This window comes from Lichenostomus cassidix, chromosome 12 (assembly GCF_008360975.1).
Source record: "Lichenostomus cassidix isolate B80296 chromosome 12, HeHo_3.0, whole genome shotgun sequence".
Taxonomy (NCBI): domain Eukaryota; kingdom Metazoa; phylum Chordata; class Aves; order Passeriformes; family Meliphagidae; genus Lichenostomus; species Lichenostomus cassidix.
In genome coordinates this window covers 17,130,153-17,150,336 of record NC_139493.1, presented here as the reverse complement: position 1 = coordinate 17,150,336, position 20,184 = coordinate 17,130,153, and the positions used below count along the sequence as shown (strand labels likewise).

The 20,184-nt window shown below is 41.2% G+C and overlaps 1 protein-coding gene across 9 annotated transcripts in view; it reads right to left on the bottom strand.

Annotated features, from left to right (window-relative positions):
- ATP2B2 (ATPase plasma membrane Ca2+ transporting 2) overlaps positions 1–20,184 on the bottom strand; it is a 380,463-nt gene that overhangs the window by 278,092 nt on the left and 82,187 nt on the right. For all 9 annotated transcript variants that reach the window (XR_014854795.1, XM_085073053.1, XM_085073049.1 and 6 more), the window contains exon 2: positions 5,633–5,684. The gene's annotated coding sequence lies outside the window, so the exon portion shown is untranslated. The remainder of the gene's footprint in view (positions 1–5,632; positions 5,685–20,184) is intronic.

Here is a 20,184-nt window from a genome sequence, read left to right as displayed (position 1 = left end):
CAAAGAGAAAGCTACAGCTCCCTGTGGAACAGCACTCAGTGAGCTCTCTCAGATGTCCAGGGGAGAGACTGGGAGAAATCTGAGAGTTTCTGAGCACTCAACCTTGCTGAGAGCTACCTGTTGTCCAGATAAGCCTTGTGTTGGTTCACAGGCAGGAGACACTGCATTCCAACCCAGCAGCACTTGTGAGCTGGCAGAGCCCAGCTCTCACCTGCAAGAGGCCAAACCTGCACCAACACAGCCCAGCTCCATCCAGAGAGCTCTTATCCTCCCAAAAACCTGCTGGGAGCTGCCTCTGGCTCTGCTCGGCCTCTCACACAGCACACATCAGCATTTGGTGCTCCCCCAGAGCAGAGCTGGAAGTACCAACCTCACCAGGAGTGAAACCACTGCAGACACCTAACAGGTAATTCTGACCCTGTGCCTTCATATCTCAGTGCCATTTCCTATCAGCTGTTGAACTGTGCTGCCAGCATTCCCGATGTGTGCAGCCTCACAGGGCTGGAGGGAAATGCAGCTTGGGAAATGCAGCTTGTTTTTCACAAAGCGCCGCAATGAACGGAACCCCGCCAGACTGAGAATGCACAAACAGAGCTTCCAGCTCACCAACTTTTGCGGTTTATTAACCGAGATCATGCCTTAGTAGTGGCTTTAGACCTTGACACCAACACCACAAGAAACATTTTATGCACAAAGACTGCATTTTAAGAGCAAAACACCGTCAGCTTATGTTTGACAGAGTGATAAAAGAACTAACAAATTCAAGCCTCCACAAAGCAAAATCTCCTCCTCGAGTTTGCAGTCCAGGGTTGTGCAGAGTTTCAAGCTCTTCAGGAGCAACGTTTAGCTTTACAGCTCATCCATCATTCCTCCCTCCCTATTGATCCATTTATCAGTCACATCCAGATATCCTGGACTTTTTCAGAGGCTCCAAAGAAACACAGAAAGAATTCCTGCGTTTGTATCACTACCAGAGTAATTTCGTTAATGTTTAGCACAGCCCTCCAGCCTTCCCAAGGAATAACTGACTGGATTCAAGCACGTTGAAAGCACATGTATGTTGTCTGAATTATTTTCACGTTTTTAGACTTAGAAATTCTGTAGTTAAACAAGCAGAAAAAGGAAACACTGGAGGTGGGTGTTAATTACTCCTATTTACAGGCTTCTTTCAGCAGTTTCCCCATATTGGTTAAAACTGAAGTTGTGTCTTATTTTCAGTGATTCAAAAATCAAGGCAAGAAACAGGAATTCATCAGAAAAATCAGAGATTACTTTTCCAGAGATTGAAAAGAAAATGCAGCTTACACATCTCAGGCAACAGCTTTTAGATCTATCCTTTATCTTCCTAAGGCAAACGTGATGATCAATCTACAAAAAAATCCTGAAATAGTCACCCAAAAACCTCCTCTTAATCTTCAGCTGTTCAAGGATTCTGTAGTTTTCAAAAGAACTCTTAAGCATAGGACATTTTGGGGTTTGAAGTATTCAGTGTTAAGGGCATGAAAAATATCACCCAAAATGTTTAAAAAGGATTTCAAAGCTTGACCCAAGTTGATAACCCTGGTTAAGATTTTCATTTCTGGATATTTAAGATAAAATGGCTGAGGACTTACAGAGAGGAGAAACCAGTTTTACAGTAGCATTTTAAGTTGTGATAAGATTCCTAAATATAAATATCCAAAGTTAATGTGCTAGAATGTTCATTGGGTATTTTTTAAAGGAAGGCACAAGGAATGATCTTAAACCTATATTTAACCTCTACACAAGAGGCAGCTCAGTATTTAGAGAGAGCTGAAGGAAGGTCTTGTTCTCATCAAATCATCTTTCCTCTGTTTTGAAAGCAGAAGTGCTAATTTCCATTCTTCCCCATTTTCTGATGTGTTTCATTGTGCATGTGGGAAAAGAAATTATTTGACCTCTTGAACAGAAGGAAAAGGGAACTGGGAAGGTCCTGTCTGGAGAGAGATCTCTGCTCCCTGTTTCATGTCAACACTATGGGGCCTCAGGCCAATTTGTCAGGGCCAAATCTGACAGCTACCACAGAGGTTTATTCTGAAATGAGACAAGGAAAAGTATTCTTGGGATAATTTTATGGAACCTTCTTTTTGTTCCTGCAGCGAAAGGCAGAAAAAGACAATCTAAAAATACCAGATCATTTTCAAATGGAGTCAGAAAAGGAACAAATTTCTGTCAATATGTGTAAAACACCCCAAACTGAATGAACTCAATTAGAAATAATAAACGAGTTGTTGAAACCATCATTCTAAGGTGCTTTTAAATGCCTCAAAGATAATTGTTACCATATTGCAACCAGAAGGTCTGAAGAACTGCCTAGTGATCACTTTTACTGACAATTTACTGCTTAGATAAAATCCCATGTCCACTGTCAGTACTTTTTGGTTGGTATTTTCACAGAGAATGCTGAATGCTTTTTTTCAAAATCATTTTATTTACAGCTCTGTGCCTTGGGAATGCCAGAGGATCCTTGGAAGTGGTGCCACATTGCTGACCCTCCCCAAGACACGGAGGTGACAAGGAGACAACAAGGGAAGTGTCTCACCAACACTTTGCACTCAAAGCCTTCTTTAATGCAAGCTGAAAGCAAACTGCTCCAGATGATAATTAAAAAATAGAAATCAAACAGTTAAGGGCTGTCTGATTAATTGCTCTACTTAGCTAATTTGATAAGCCCTCCATCAGTTTTGCATGCCTCCTTCATTGGCTTGATCTACTTTGTAATTTAATCTAATTATGAACACCTGCAATCCAAAGCCCCATCTCTGCAGAAGTCACACAACTCTTACTTACACACTGCAGTTTTTCAAAGGTCACTTCTAAGCCCCATCCTGCCACAAGAAACCTTCCTGGGACACAGGAAGGGACACAGCAAGGGGAATATGCAGTAGAGGAATCACTCCCTGCCTCACCTATGCTTTATTCCCACTGTAATCAGCAATACAAACTGCATTCTACAAGAGAATTCCAATAAAACTTTACAGCAGACAGAAGATGACAGAGTCCAAGTCATCACAGTCCCCAAACCACATGGATCAGGAGAGGAATGATAATGCCAAGTCCAGACCAGGGTGCCATGGGGATCCCCAAAGAAAGCAATGACTGCACAAAGAAAGCTCCGTTGGGTTTACACCACGTTGGAAGCTGCAACCGGACAAAACTCTTTTGAAAAGTTCAGCATCCTCTGGAGTGAACATATGTTGGATAACAAAAGATTAACAGTGCATTTATGAAGTGGAAGTGTGGCTTACCCTTGATTCCCTGACAAGCCATTTCCATTTGTCACACAGGACAGAACTCTTTGCCAACAGAATACAAATACAAAACCTGTGCTGCAGTATTTTCAAAAGTATGAACTGGGAACTGATTTTCATCTTTAAAACCAGTTCTACTGATAGTTTTAATTGATCCCTCTGATTGCTACTTCATCCTCATTTATTATTGTGAATATAAATTAGAAACAAAAGGAAGCCCCAAGCAATTTTATCTGGCTATAAAGATTTTCTGCCTGGAGATTTGCAATTCCTTTTCACAAAGTATTTTGTGGGCAGAATTTTTAATACTCTGTTTTAATCATAATTTTCTCCCTCTCAAAATCATTACAGGAAGATTGGACATCATAAAATGGTTTTTTCCACCAAAATCAGAAAAAGTTATAGTTCAATTCATGTGTGGGTTTTTGCTAGCCCTGATAAAATGTATTTTAAAAAGACAGACAATAACAGCGTCAGACTCAAAAGCAATTTGCATTAGTAAAATTTAACTCTAAGCCCTTGAGATGACAACAGTTTATTGTATTTGTTGTAAAAAATATTTTAGCTGAGCAATGCCAAGCTTGGGCTCCTATGCAGTAACTGTGGTATGAAAAATTATCAACCTGTGCTTGAGAACTTGTGCAAAGCTGGCAAAGGATTCCTGCTAGATGGACTCCAAAATGAAGGACTCTCCTATCCTACCTCACAATATTGGTCCAATATTTTAAACCTGAGAGTATGAGAAAGTGAAGTTATTAATGGAGTCATTAACTGTCCCTCTGGGGCTCCCAGATTAATTAAATTCCGAGTCAGTGCTAAGATCCTCACAGCCTTTCCAAACCTCCAGCAAGCACCTGCAGAACTGCCCTGAATGTCACCATGTTGTACAGGAGACAGTGGGAAACAGTCATGCATTACATGGAAATGCTGCTAGAGTGTGTGAAAAGTGTAGAAAACAACACAAAGAAAAAAAAAAAGGAGGGGGGGAATTAAGAAATGTTGGCATTAAAAGACCTGACAGATGTTAAGCCCTTGTTCTTGCATCATCTCTCATTGCAGAGCACTGAGTAATTAAATGTGATGTACAACTGAGCAAGGGTTTGTCCTTGGTCATGATCTACTAAAGTCCCCAGAAATCCTCACCAGGGGCTGCTGGCGACCCTGCAAGCCAAGGGATCCCCCTGGGAAGAAGGGATGATGATTGAAATGCCAATGGGTATCCTAGGATTGAGCACTTTCCTTCAGGGAGCTGCAGCACATTTATGACTCTCAGAAATAGCAGGAAGCTCAGCTGAATGTGTCTATTGATTACCCTGACAGCTTAATAAGGCAGATTTCCAATGGCTGACTAGACTGAGGGGAACTAGGGAAGAAGATTAAAAATCTGTGTCCCTTAAAGCCTTGGCCACTCCTCTGACATCCCTAATCCCATCAGCGAGGGAAAGCTGTTTATTAACTCCTGCTCTCAGAGGTGGAGGTCATCAAGCAGCTCAAACATCCTTTGGACAGTAAAGGAGAATTTAGGTGGAAAAAAAAAAAAGAAAATAAAAAAGAGGGGGAAAAAATAAAAAAATAACTGTGGAACCACATGAGGATTCCAGCTACTTCCAATAAAAAGCATGAGGGAAAATAATTAATTTAAAAATATGTATCAGTAAATCGAGAAATACAGAAGGTGTTTGCTACTTAACCCCTTAAAAAAAAAAAGCAGGACACAATAGGACACTATTTGATAAATGTTAAAATGTGAGGCCTAATCCCAAAAGCTGTTTTATTTTTATATCATAATAAAAGGAGTGATTTGCTAATATTTGGAGGAGAAGGGGAAGAGAAGAAACATGTGCTGCTGAGGAGGAGCACTGGGGCTTCTTCTGCCTATACAAAATAAGTTCATGAAATATATTTAACTGAGTTATTTTAAGAAGTGCCAAAAAGTTGGCAGCCACAGAGAATTCCTTAGCATAGCTAAAGAGCCTGAGGATTTGGAGGCAGGACAAAACAGGATTCACTGGACCCAGGCGGGGATTTTTGTGTTACTCCTTGCAGATCTCCTCATGTCAGGAATTATGGTGCCAGTGCTTTACTTCAAACCCCAAAAAGGGCCCCATCCTGCCCTGTCTGCAATTTTGCACAGAACCATTGAAACCTTTATCAGATCCTTCACAGGTGCTTCAAATTCATCTTGCACTGGATGTTGGAGAAAACTGGAGATTTGCCACTAATTCAGCAGAAAACAAAGACTAAACTCATGTCCGTGTGTTTATGATCGTTTCAAATGACTGACTGCTAATATAACATAATATCCCCTTAACATCATAATCCCTGGAATGACAACATGGATAACAGGAGGAAATCAGGCTTACCATGAACATAGTGCACAAGGCGAAGAGATCTTTGTGTCACAGCGTGCAAGACCTGATAAAGACAAAGAAAAAACAGCTTACACTTTGGAAATACAAATATTGACTGCATATAATCAATGTAAAATCAAAGGAGGAGGCAGTTCAATCATTAAAAAGCAGCTGGTTTCATTTAAATCCAAATGAGTTTATTGCACAATTAATAAATTTAATCTCGTCTCTTCTGTGTAACTCCATAACAGGAAATTTAAAAGTGAGTCTTAAAAAAACAAAGTCTAGCACACCTTCAAAAAAAAAAAAACAACACATCTTTCAACAGAACTGAAGAATTAAATATTGCTTAATTCCAGAAAAAAAAAAAGTCCACACAAAAGCTTTCATACTTGTTGCCACTTATAATTATTGTAGTAGCATTCAGGTCTACAAGTATTCAAGAGAACTGATAATTTTTCTCAGAATCAAATATCTTGAAGGAAGAATGTTTACTAAATAATTACATGCACTAATCAGGGCACATCACAGTTTTCCTTCCTGCCTTTTGGAGATGAAAACAAACACCTCTTCTAAGAGTTACATCAGGACAAATACACAGGTACCTCTGGCTCACGAATGAACCGGAGGATTAAATTTTCAACAAAGAATCTCCTTCAACCCCTTCTGGAGATGATTTGAAGTCAGCAGAGACAGAGCACAGTGTGCAGCACATTCATCAAGACACAACTTGCCAAGCAATCAGTCTCGTTAAACACAACCCCTCACGCTGTCTCCCTAAGCCAGCAGATTTCTGCAGGAGCACAGCAGTGCCAGCCCTCCCAGAGCTGCAGGACAGAGATTGGACAGCAAGTCCTCTCCTCACTCCTGAAAGCACTTTGGAGCATCACAGAGGGATGCACAAATGGAATGGACATTGTGCTATTAAGAGCCAAAAAGCAGTTCCTGGATTCTCTGGGTTCCGCTGTGCAACTACGCAGGACGGAAATTAAAAGGACAACACAACCACTTTGAGAGCCAAAGCTAAGTTAGGGAGGTGACAGATCATGAATTAAACTGAAATCTGGCCAAAAAAAAAAAAAAAAAGCCTAACCCACTTGATGGAAGTGCCGTGCAAGTACTACAAGTGATAAAAATACCTCTGCCATCCTTTGCTAACAGAAGTGCTTGCAGGAGTTGCAAGCCAAACATCTTGTTCCATCACCTGGGCTACCAACATCACTTTAGCACATTTATTCCAGAGATTCCCCATTGTGGAAATACAGGAAAACAGCTAAAAGCCAGAGCTCTCTCATTCTGAATTGCACCCAATGCTGGAGCTGAGCAAAAAGCAAGTCCATCTTCTCCAGGAGCTGACAATGCAATCCATGCATTGGATACCATTCCCAAAAATCAGTAGGTAACTTCAGGAATGAAACTAACAGCAAACAAGGAGACACATCAGGGGAAAATACCTAAATGCCAGAGCTTTGCAGTACAAGTCAGATCTCTATCAGTGGAGATGGAAATGGGCAAAGCCAATTAAATGAGTGAGAAGGGAAATCCCAGCCCAGGACTCGGGCAGTCAGGGATGGGAACACTTGGCTCTGTCCTGACTCAATCCCAGTTCCAACACCAACTCTTGGAGGCTAGGCTGTAAAAACAGTTTGTGCCCAGCAGCACAGCTATGTCCTTAAACCTCCTGTCTCTCTTTGCCTCAGCAGTAAAGTTCTCCCACTTCTGTGAGATTGATTTTGAGTATAAATTCAGAGGATAACATAAAAGTGCTCAAACACTGGGGTGATAAATTAAAATAAATGTCTCATCGGTGTTCTCAATATATTTCTCTGACTCTATAAGGACTCAACATTTTCAGCCTGGGAAAGGTAACAAAACCAGAGTTCAGGAGTAATCAATACTACTTTTTAAATGAATTTTTACTTTAATCAGGGATTACTTAAACCTCACCCAGATCAGTATTTATTTATTGTTTCATCTGGCATTCCCAGAGTTTTAGAAAATTATAGTTGTCAAAGGTATTGCATATTGCTGTAAAATTCCCTGTGAAGGAGTTTGATGTAAGAAAGCCAGTCACTCATGAAAAAAAATTAAAGTCATACAAAATTTATTGTTAAATAAAAACCTTTGTGCTTCATTCGTTCCCCTAAATAGCTTAAAACCCTTGCTGGAGAAGAAATTCAGTGTGCCTGCAAATCACTCATTTGCTGCAGCTGGTTAAAAATATGAATAACCATAAAGAAATGGATAATCAAAGAATTTGCTAGAAAGAAAAAAGGCTTATTGATTCTTAAGACTGGTTTTGATTAGGGAAAGGTTTCACCTTCCCAAACTGAAGACACGAGTATAATAGAACAGATGAGTTCCCATTTTTCCAATATCCTAAAAATCTGGAAGAGTCACAGAAGTGGCAGTGGCAGGCTCTTCATCAACAAACCCATTTCTTACAAAAAAGAAAATAAATTCTGTTTGGGGTACAAAGGCATGAGGGAAACTTGATTAAGTATTACAAGAATCTTCTAAAAAGGGAGGGAAAGAAAAGAGGCTTTTTCTGTCAGTCAGCTCTGGGACACACTGGGATGCTCAGCTGTTGCCAAACCTCCTGGGAACATTTTATTTTTTTAAAAAAAAAAATTCCCAGAGACTTCTCTTTATTTTTGGGGCTGCTTAAGTGGCTTTGCAACATAAAGTAGAGCAATTCCAGCCTCCTCCAGCCCAGAGCCCTACCAGGTGTTTCCACACAACCAGAGCCCATTGCTGCTTCTTACAAGTGAGGCAAGAACAGAACCACAGCGGCTCCAAGTTGAATCTGATAGTGGTTGTTTGCTTTATTTTTTAAATGCTGATGACCAAGGACTAGCAAATATTTTAATCATCTCTTACAAACCCACGTGTAATGCTGCAGTCAAATGTTTGAAGTCAATTTTGTGCTGCTGAAATGGTATCATTTCCCCAGGATTCCGTGGCAATTAGGAGCAGCACTCAGTAGGGTTATTTTTAGCAAGTGCACCTCATTCACACATTTTGCAGTGCTGCTCAGGGATCACTGATCTACATGCATGACTGCAGTGATAAAATCTGGCAACACTCTTTAATAACTGTTTAAACTGTTCTAGGCGTGTTTCGAGCAATGTACAATTATTCCAACACCTAAAAAGAGCTTTTCCACTTGCAGGATTTTCCACTACTCAATATGTGCACCCTTGCAGTCGGATGGTTAAGATTTTCCATTATTTCCTTTCTTTGATTTGTACCTTTTCAGCCACTGGACAAAGAAGGTGTCCCTGCCCATGGCAGGGGACTGGAACTGAATGGTCTTGAAGGTCCCTTCCAACCCAAACTATTCTGTGATTCTGGAGCTCACAAAAGATACCTTAAATGATATTTGCAAAGGCTGGAATGAGACATTCCTATCTTGATGCACAAATTCATGAGGATCAGCCTGAAAAATATGTCATCCATCAATACATATTTATATAAATACAGACAATGATCACCATAAGATCTTAGATTATTAGTTAAATTTTAGTTAGCAGCAGTATTTAGCATGACACTCAGCAAAGCCAAAATTAATGCTGTAGCTCAGTCAGGTTTGTTTGTGTTTTTCAATTTACAACAAATTCCAGTAACATGGTTGCCGCACCACCACTGAATTTCTTTCTGCTTTCTAAATATCCTCAAATGCTGCTGCTATACAGCACTACATTAGAGTAATGTTTCTTAAGGCAAACAAAACAAATTGAATTTATTGAAATTAGCATGGATGGAGATTTTGAAAGTAGTACAACACTTTTGGTAATATACAAAAGGTGGCAGAGTTTTGGGTGAAGCAGGGATCAATAAAAGTTAGCTGTGTTAGGATGTCTCCAGGAGGAAAAGTGTCCTGCTGGCCATGCTTCCATCTTGTGAGGTGGATGAATCCTCAAAACCCTGCTCCACTTGGCTCTGGCAGCCCAGGACAAAGCTTACTAATGCTGAATATGGAATGAGTGTGGCATTAGCAAAAAGCCAATGAAGTGTCCAGCTGCAATTCAAGCTGGTGGAGAAATGGAATCTCAACACTTGCGAGACAGAGGGACCAGCAGGAAAGAAACCACAATGATTCTTGGAAAATACATGACCATGGAAGGAGGAGAAATCACTGCTGTTTTAATTAAATGGTTGCTTTCAGGGCTTTGTCCTCCTCTACACCCCCCTGCAGCAGTGGTACAGACTCTACTCCACCCTCACTGCTCCCACCTTTCACAAGTGCAGTATTATTCCAAGTTTAGCTTACAGTGTGAAACACATCTCATTCTCCCTATAATTCCCCAGGATGTCAGTATCTGTAATTACAGCATTACAAAACAAACCTGACAGCCAACGTGTGAGCTCTGTTTGTCAGACAGGCAGGCAGCAAACCCTCAGTGCCACAGCCACCGGCAGCTCTCGGGTGGCTAGCTGAAAATTAGCAAGTGATGGCTTCCCTTGTTCTATCCAATGCATCAAAGAAGTTCTTCTAAAGAGGTTCTTCTGTCTCTCAGACAAGACCTCACTGGAAATGTGAGCTGGAAACACTGCCCCACAGCACTTTGATTTTGAAACGTGCAAACCTGGTGCTTTTATCAAAATTACTGGCAGTGAAAGAAAAGTGACAGCCCAGGCACCTTGAGTGCCTCTTGGGGTTAGAAAAGGGTTGTAGGCACTAAACAGACAACATTGCTTCTCTGCTTGGTCATGAAATTATAAATGTTTATTTAAAATCTTCCCCTTTGTTGTGTTTGCAGAGCTGAGGTGCCTGATGCCCTCCCTTCATGAATGACCTGAGCTGGGGCAATGACAGGCCAGCAGAGCTGATGATGAAGGTGTTACTGTGCCATGTCCCATCTGGCAGTGCCTCTGCCTCAGTGTCACACACAAGTCCTGACTGACACAGCTGGATCTGCTGGGGACTTCTCTGGGGAGGTCTGGGCAATCAAAGTGTTACTCTGATGGAGGAAAAAGGAAAAAGAAGGTTTGGGATTGAGGTTTTCTGTTGGGTGGTGTCTACCCCTCTTTCTGTATTTGTTTACCTTGTCTTTATTTTAAAAGTGCAGGGTTCAAATGATAAAAAAAGGCAATTGCCACTTGACTTCAATCCTCAAGTATTTAATACAATACTTATTCTGTATGTTAATTTAACATAAAATACATGAATGAGCAGCTCTACCCAAATCATACAATAGATGCAGATGAATTTGGTGCTCAAATTTTTTAGGTATTGTGCAGTTCATATGTTGATCTGTACTGCCCTTGGTATGGTTAGTGATTTAAGACATGCTGGTTTATCTATTTTATCCAAAGGCCATCTATTATAGATTCAAAACAGGAAAAAAATAATCCATGTAAGGATCTTTCAGACAATAAACATCTTTGTTCCCTGGAGGTATTCAGCTTTAAAATAAATAATGAAACAAGGATTTAAGATTTTAAGTGCTGGAATCAAAGCTTTGTGTTTCAAAAGACTCTGGGTGATATCCAACTTGCATTTGCCTGCACATTGCTCATATCCCAGGAGATCAGACTTTTGTTCTCCTGAAATTGTTTTGGTTAGAAGAAAATTCAGTAGCTCAAAAGGCACAGTAATATATTTCCCTCAGTCACATTTGCCGTATATTTTCTAAATGTTCCCTTTTATTTCTAACAAATGGGGCTGGGTGTGTAGCAGAATTTGAATATCAAAGAATATGATACAATTATGACCCAGCTTATCTGCAAACTCCTGCACAGTTTGTATTTACCAGCACTTCATAAAACATTGTTATTATCAATTCCTTTAATAATTTGCCTTTCTGACTCTAGAAGATTATCTGGGCTAGAAGACTCCTCAGATAATAACAACTACATGATTTAACAGAGCTTTACATCTGTATTTAATGTAGATACAGGAATGTTTTCTCCCAGACATCACTTTAGTGATCCAGTAACACTTTTAGACAGTTTCAGGCTGTACAATAAACACCCCATAAAGACTGGTTCAAAAAGAAATCAGATTCAACTTTTATAAATCTGAAAAAACATAAATCAGGTTTGAAAAATAGGAGGAGTTATTAGGAAAACCCACATATTTTCCTATTTCTGAAAGCACAAGTCAAAAACTGGCAGAATGCTGCTTTTCCAGCAGTCCCAGGTAGTGATCCCTCATTGCTGTCCTTGCAGCAGACAGGAGGTCTTTCCCTGCAGAGTCCCAGGGAATGGGATTGCTGTGCTCTGCTTTAGGGGATGGCAATGCCTCTGAGCCTTTGGCACCACAGCAGAGACTCCCCATGGAGGATGAGCAAACCACAAGGCAAAGAACTTGATTTCACCAAAAATACAAGTTGCTCACTTGTCGCAGTAAATGGCAGGTTTAGTGAGCAGAACCACCAACAGGTATTTGCTTTTAGGCAGCACTTTGAAAAAGAACTGGCTCTGGGAAGGAGGAGTCCATCATTCTCCCTCAGTGGTCCTAAACTCATCAGCCAGGAACAGTTCCATTATCCCAGCCCTGTGGAGAATCTGTTTCATCTCATTTATAATCCTTCAACATCTTCCCACAAAACAGAAGGATCATGCCAGGGTCCAAATACTCTTTCCACTGTAGCCACTATGAAATAGCAAATATTCCTCCCAACTTCCATCCTGTACCCCTTGCCACTGGTACTGATGAGCTTTAATTCCTTAACTGTCTAATGAACATGGCCCCATTCTCTCCTTAATGTATGCAAATGTACTACAAGAATTTTCAAAGCATTGAACAAAACTTGATATCAATTTCTAATTAGAAATCTCTGCAGCAGCTCTGGAAATCTCAGCCTCCTCTCTGTTATTTTGTTAATAGAAAAAAAATCCACGTAAGTGGTCAGAGAAATGGGTATTGTATGAATGTATTTTTTTAATTTATTCATGAAGGAATATTTTTAAAGGCTGCTCAGTGACGGAGGATTTAACACAGTGTTATGCAATAACTGGTTCAACAGCTTCCCCCACCATGTACTTTCCTCTGCATGTAAATTTTTTGAAGTTATTTCTAAGGCAATAACTCGATATCAAAAGTTTAATTTCAGAGTGTGACAGATGACAAATATCTTCTCCCTATTTAAGTGCTCCCCCCACAGTGCTATTCTAGTCTGTGCAGAATATAAATGACCGACTGAAGGCAAAAGAAAAAAAAAAAGCCAAAAGCATTTTTCAAGGTTTTTCATTAAAATCCACATTTAAGAGAGAATTAATGAGGGGGAAAGAAGTTACCCTCCCTGAATGATGCTGATCAAAGTACATTTCTTCAGAAGCTTCAAAGATTTGCTGAGCAATACATCACTCATGTCCCCTCCCAAGGAAGAAACAAAATAGGTATTGAAAATTTGCGTTAGCTACAATTTATTGTAAATACATTTATGACACCTCAACAAAGGAACGCTGTCGTGAACAGAGAATGGAAAATTCCTGCAACATTCTTCTAATAAAAAGGGCTGCACTGAGTTTAACACAAGAGTTCAGGGTGTGCTTAGGTACTGAACTCGGATATCTCAAAAGCTTGCAGTGCTGCAAGGCTTCATGTGAGAAAGATGAGTCAGCCCTAAATTAACCCCAAAGTGTGTAGCCAGGCTGTTGACCTTTTTAGTAATGCAAAGGAAGAGGTTTCAGCTCTTGCTCTGCTCGCTGTTCCAGCACAAGTTCACACAACCATCCATGATTCTGACTGCTTGGGCCATGCCTTGAGGGAGTTGGGGTTGTGCTGTTACTTTTTATTCAAGAACAACAGCAATTTTCTTTTTTGTGCTTCCTTCTGAGTCTTCATCACCAGGAACAGTCTCAGGTGATGCAGACAGGAAAACAACTTCATTCAAGAGAAAATCTCCCTCAACCACAGAGCAAATGTGCATTTACTGTGAGTCAAGACCAAGAAGAACAAGGGCTCTCACTCTGATCCCATCTCATTTTGCAGGGTAGCAGAGTGTGCATCCTGCACTGGAAAGGTCACATCCACAGGCAAGGCCTGCCCAGGGCTGACCTGCAGCTCAGCTAAACACCTCCTCTCAGGAAAAAGCTAGAAAGCAGATTACAGCAGTTTGCCAGGCAGGCAGATCCCAGCATAGCCATGAGCATCTCACTGGGAAATCAGAATGAGAAGCATCCCCAGCACTTCCCACAAGGCTTTAACACTCCTGCTTTTTATTTTATCCATATACCTTTCTTGAGGGATAGCTACAAGTGCATCCAAACACCCTGCATTTGAGGGAGGCTTTGACACCTCCCTGTTCACACAGCCATGGTTAAACTGCTTTCATGACAAAGTTTTACCTGCAAATTTATTTATTTTTGCTATTAAGGTGTTCCAAAGCACCAATAAAGTATGGTAACAGCATTTCCAGGCATGGTGATTTATGCAAAGATGTTTTCCAATATTTTCTCAAACCAAGTTTAATGTAGTTGGGATAGCTGGTTTCCCCATCATTTATAGTAACCATACACATTAATTATTCATTACAAATTGTTATCAATTACAAATGCTACAACTGGAACTATTGCAAGGTATCTTGCCAGTACAGTCCAGCTAGTTACACAAGTTTAAAAAAAAAAAAGGTTCATGTAAATTTTCTTTGAATAACTAGCATACTGAAATTATTTCCAAGGCACATCCAGAAATGGTTCAAGGTGAATTTTTTGATTCAAAAGCAGACAACGGGACATTTTGATCAATTCAAATATAATGAGATGCCAGTGAAAAAACTTCCTGGTGGACAGATCACTCCATTCTTAAATTATTCCTATTGCTTTCAGTGGATAAACCTATGAAAAAAAACGCTTACAGGAGCTGTTTGGAAGAATTTTGGTTTGTTTCTGGGATTTTAAGTTGCCTCAAACTATTGCCCGCAAGACCTTCATAAAAGAATTCCCTGGAGCACACCAGCAAACCCTCTCTTTCCAAACCAGGTGATTAGAACCTCTCTGAAGGCAAAGCAGGGCTCTTTCAGCAGAGTGTGAAGGAGAGGTATTTTAAACTATTCCCTAGCTCTCGAGCCTTCTCCTGCACAGCTTTCCCCCACACCATTGTCACAAAAAGGCAACGCTGACAGCTCTTCAGGCTCCAGCAGGAAGCCACCCACACCCAGCTCCAGAAAAGCTCTGCCTGGATAAACTGGGCTCTCCTGGCCAGGCCCTGCCGTGACGTGGCAGCTCTTCCCACGCTGTGGCACCGGCAGGATCTCCCTCTGGGGACCCAGCAGCTGCCACAGACAGCACTTGGCAAGCCCGGAGCTGCTAGCAGCCCCCTGAGCCCAGCTCCGGGGCAGGGCGGCCTGCAGCACCTTCCATGGCGCTCAGCTCCTCCCTGGCTGCCCTCAAAACACCTTCTGCTCTCTGGAGGTGCTCCCCACGTGTTCCAAAAGTAGGACAACTCTGCTGCTGCCCCTCGGAGGGGCACTTAGATGGGAACAAACAACTTATTCTTCAGGGTAGGAGCATAAATGATGATTATGGTACCTTACTTTCCTAATAATCACCTTATCTCAAGATACCCATCAGTCACCACTATTTTCACAATCGTTAGAACACATTTCAGCTTAAGCTTTCTCTGACAAGAGGGGTTTTTTTAACCTCTGTAAAATGTCTTAGTTTAAAAAAAAGTTCCCTTACTATGGATTAAAGATTCTTGGGTTTACTGTCTTTCTGTCCAGAGGAAACAACACTAGTTTTCCTTATTATGGATTAGAGATTTTGGACTTTACTGACTGTCTTTCTGTGCAGGGGAAACAACAATAGTTTAGGGTACACAGCAGCATAAACCATTGTTCAAGATAATTTCCAAGCACATGAACAACTGCTTGAGGAAATAGAGGCATAAAATTATCCTGTTTCAAATGTTCTAACTCTGTAATATATTTGTCTTCTTGTTCTGATAAAGTATGCATGTTGACAAGAGAAAAATGGAAGAGGGATCCAAGGGAATAAAACCCCTGCCATCAGCTACAGAAAATGTAACATGATTTCAGTTGTACCAAAGATTAGATATATTAAATGCAAATACATGCAAAAATGCTATTCATAAAGTGATTTGGAGGCCTTGAATAACCTTTTTTAGTAAAATGTGTCATTCACAGAATAAATGCAGATATATCACATTGTGAGATGTGATATAATGAATTGTGACATTAAATTTTTGAGAGATTTTTGGCCCTCATTTGAGACCATCAACATCCAGATTCTCAAAGGCTTCAGCATGCACAGAATCTCGGAAAGGCTGGCACAGGGTGCTCAGGGAAGTTGATCACATCAGTGATGATTATATGATGAAAACATTTCAAGATTACTGCAAATTCCACTTGATGCCAAATATTTGTCTTTACACAATGAGCACCCACATGCCAAATTAATGAAGCTGGAAAGCATTAAAACATCATCATTAGTCTTCACAACATGGAGAAATGAGACAACAAATACAAGCTGGCCAAACATCAGAACTATTTTTCAGCAACTGCAGGCAAAGGTAGAAATGTATCAGGCTTGCAGCAATTAAAATTAACTGGAACCAAGAGTTGTCACCAAAACTCAGACTAGAACTCCAGCAGACACTGCTTACGTTGGTATGACTGGGCATTACCTATTATTTGTAAGTCATGGTATCATTTTTATCCCAGGCTTCCCCATATGGATCCCTCCACACAACAATTCAAGGTCTTTCCCCAGTGCTGCCACCATTCCTTCAGTTAATGAGCCATGAGAAAAGCTCCACTCACAGCTACCTCTAACCCATGTAATGTGCAACATAAGCAAGGTTTGGTTTGGTTTTGCAGTCTGGCTTGATTTACTGCCTGAACTGAAGATGACTCCTCAGACACCTCCAGCACTCCCAGAAAAGCCATTTCTCCAGCCTCTAACAGGGTTACAAAGAGACCCCAAAGAGCTGCTTTTCCAAGCAGCTGTAACACCACTGCAAACTACAGCTGAAAAGCCATGCTCAGCCTTTCTTCACCCTCACCAAAAGTAATTTCCTTTTCTGTAACTCCATTATCATTTCCATCTGGTAACTGGGAAACCTCTCCATGCATCATCCTTAGCTGGGAGCAGTTACACAAAATGAAAGCTGCCCAAGAGCAGCCCAAGATGCTGCTGGTTGATTCTGCTTCCACAGCCAGGTCAAACAACAACAGCATTCAGCAGCCATGATCTGTGCTCAGACAATAAGCTCAGATAAGCAGCAGGATGGAATCATGGGATGTTTTGGCTTGGAAGGGACCTTAAAGATCACCAGTTTCCCTCAAGTTCCACACCCTGCCATGGCAGGGACACCTTCCACTGTCCCAGGTTGCTCCAAGCTCTGTACAGCCTGGCCTTGGACACTGCCAGGGATCCAGGGGCAGCCACAGCTTCTCTGGGTAACCTGTGCCAGGGCCTTACCACCCTCACAGGGAACAATTCCTTCCCAATATCCCATCTTTCCCTGCTCTCTGGCAGTGGAAAGCCATTCCCTGTGTCCTGTCCCTTCATCCCTTGTAAAAAGTCTCCATCCCTCTTTCTTGTGGGCTCCTTCAGATACTGGAAGGACACAATTAGGTCTCCTGGCAGCTTCTCTGTTTGGTTTTGGGGTATAACTAAAAAAAAAACCAAACCACAAACAGAAAAGCACAAAGCTGCTCAAGCTGTTTAAGAGAAAACCATCAGTACAAATTGCCATGGCAAAAAGCAACAAAATTTGTAATATTTTCAATCTTAGCAGTCTTTCATAATTACACGTTCCCTTAGCAGTAAATCTTACTCCCAAACAGTACCTCCTATATTGTGTTAAGTGCCAAGGACTCTAAGGAACACATTCCCCCAAATATTTCTCATATGAATAGCACATTGTATTTACTATTTGATACATTTATAGTGGCACACTAAATATACACTTATGAAAAAGGCTGGATTTATTTCCAGCATATAAAAGGCCATAAAGTTTTCCATCCATAGGGGACCAAGCTAATCATGGTCCATTCAATCATCAGACTCAAAACATTCCTGTCAGACAGTTTGATTATTTCCCACTGAGGGCATGTGGCCCTTGTCTCCAGATAAATCTCCCACGTGAGTTCGAGGAGTTAAAGGGTTAACAAGGACCCAGGTATTCTGACATAAAGGCATATTTCTTCACCAGTCCCATTTCCACAGGCCAAAGGAACATATAAAATTTCCTACCAGAGTCATAAGACATACATAAGAGAATGCTCCACATTTCAAAGCAAGGATGCATTAACTCTACTTAAAATTTCTCTGCTCCCATTTTATGTACTTACAGATTTAGCCTGATAGTGGATATTTTGTCTTTCTACACTCCACTCTCCCTTCTTACTCTCACTGTTTGAGATTGAGCTTCACTCAAAAATGGACAAAATGGCCAATTTTTGGATGAGCAGGAGAAAAGGTGACTGTTTGGGGTGTTTAAGTAAGTCCATTTTCAACTGTCTCAAAATGACCATTTCGAATCAGTAACAAGCTTTACAGCAGCCTCGGTCTTCATCTTTTCATTTATTTCCTTTTATTCCCCTTAAACTAGCAAAATAAAAAGCTTTCAGGGATTTCCAAAGTGACCCATACTCATTGCTGCCAAATGAAAAATGTGTATTTTATTGCAATCTCCTGTAACCAGGATCCTGTTGCAAAGTAATACTCTGTATGAAGAGTTTTTCCTTAGAAGCAAAAAAAGTATTCCTCCTTTTGTCTTTTTTTTTAATGCAAACTGCTCCCATAGAGTCCACGTATCTAATTTGTGTAATGTTATAATAAACGTTGCCTTCTCGGAGAGTTTTTCTGGAGCATCTGAAGATGCTTTTTATCATTCTTTACAAAATGTTGTGGTTTCAGAATCAATGCAAATATAATATAATAGTATCGCCGAACCCAACAGCCATGTTTTCACCCCCAGTGGAGCACAGGAGCTGTGACAGGGACCAGGACACAAAGGCTCTGACTTGAGTGGCGGCACAGCACAGCTGTGGGGAGCAGCTTGCTCCACACCTGCTATTTGTGACAGCAACTGTTCACTGAGAGACTACAGAAATAAGCAGTCTGACTTTTCTAGATATGCAGGCTTGGGGTGAGAAACCAACAGGAATCAGAGAATTGCTGGAAAAGACCTCCAAGGTCATTGAGTCCACCTGTTAATGCAGCACTGCCTTGGCCACCACTAATCCATGTCCCCAAGTGTCACATCCACACAGCTTCTGAACCCTCCCAGGGTGATGCACCACTGCCCTGGGCAGCCTGTTCCAATGCCTGATTGCCCTTTCAGTGAAGAAATCTTTCCTAATATCCAAAATAAACCTCCCCTGGTGCAACTTGAGGCCATTTCCTCTTGTTCTATCGCTTGCTATTTGGGAAAGAGACCGACCCCCACCTGGCTGCAACCTCCTGGCAGGGAGTTGTGGAACGAAATTGTCATTTATCATGGTAAGACGTTAAAGCTAACACCGGGAGCGAAGACAAAGCAGGGATTTTCAGAGCAGCAAACTGTTCTCCAAGCCAGTAATTTCTAATTCTATAGGACACAGATCAATACTCTTCAGCTTTATGAACTGATTCGCTGGAGTTATTGTTCCTGCTGCACCTTTAGCGCACAGCAGAGGTTTAAATCAAGCGCAGAGAACAAAGGAGGGCTGATGTGCCGGTGAGGAGGTCCGGATGAGATGCAGGCTCTGCTGTGTGCCTGCAGCCCCCTGCTCAGGAGTGCTCAGCACCACAATGAGGCAATCAGCCCTCACCGCGCTGCCATAACAGCAGCTGTCACACAATCAGCACGTTCACCTCGCCACTGAATGCAAGAGACAGTTATTGGGTAGGGAAGAGAACAAAGGGAAGAAGAGACCACCTGAAACCTCCGAATTCCTTCTGGGACACCAACATTTGCATGCATCACTGCCCTCGCACACAGAGGAACACACAAAGCCTGGGTGGTTTGCACACAGCCCAAAGACAAAGTAGCAGCATGAGCTCCTGGGAAAAGCTGCTGAACAGGGAAAGGGAAATGGCAAAATTAAACATTATCTTAGATAATCCGAGCTGAATATTGTTAAAATCTTCTTTCAGCTTTACAATCACTTGCTGCCTTTTTTTTTTTTTTTTTGGTTTTCATTTCAATGGCAGCTTGCAAATCTCGCTGAAGTGTAATAAAAATTATAGTGTTTCATGAACATAAACTATTAAAAAAGCTACCATTTATTACTACAGTGAAACAAGAAATGGAAACTCTAATGTATCCCATCTGTCTAAATGGTAATGAGCCCATGCAAAACTCATTGCGGGGTCAGAATCCAATATTTCCCTTTGGATCATTCAGTGCAAACAAAGTTCATGTCAGCTCCAGTTCCAACAGCAGAAAGAGGCAACAAGAACTGCAGCTCCCAAGATTTTATTATGCTGATCAAATATTTCTCAGGGTGTGAAGTCTTTTCAGTGTCCAATTTGATTTCACACAATCAGAATTTGGACTGGAATGTGTTTGCAGCTCTTGTTTCTCAGAGTGTTGCTCACCTACTTGGAGAGTTGCTCCCAAGGTACACAGGCTTGACTCACTCTGCAGTGGGAATCTTGTG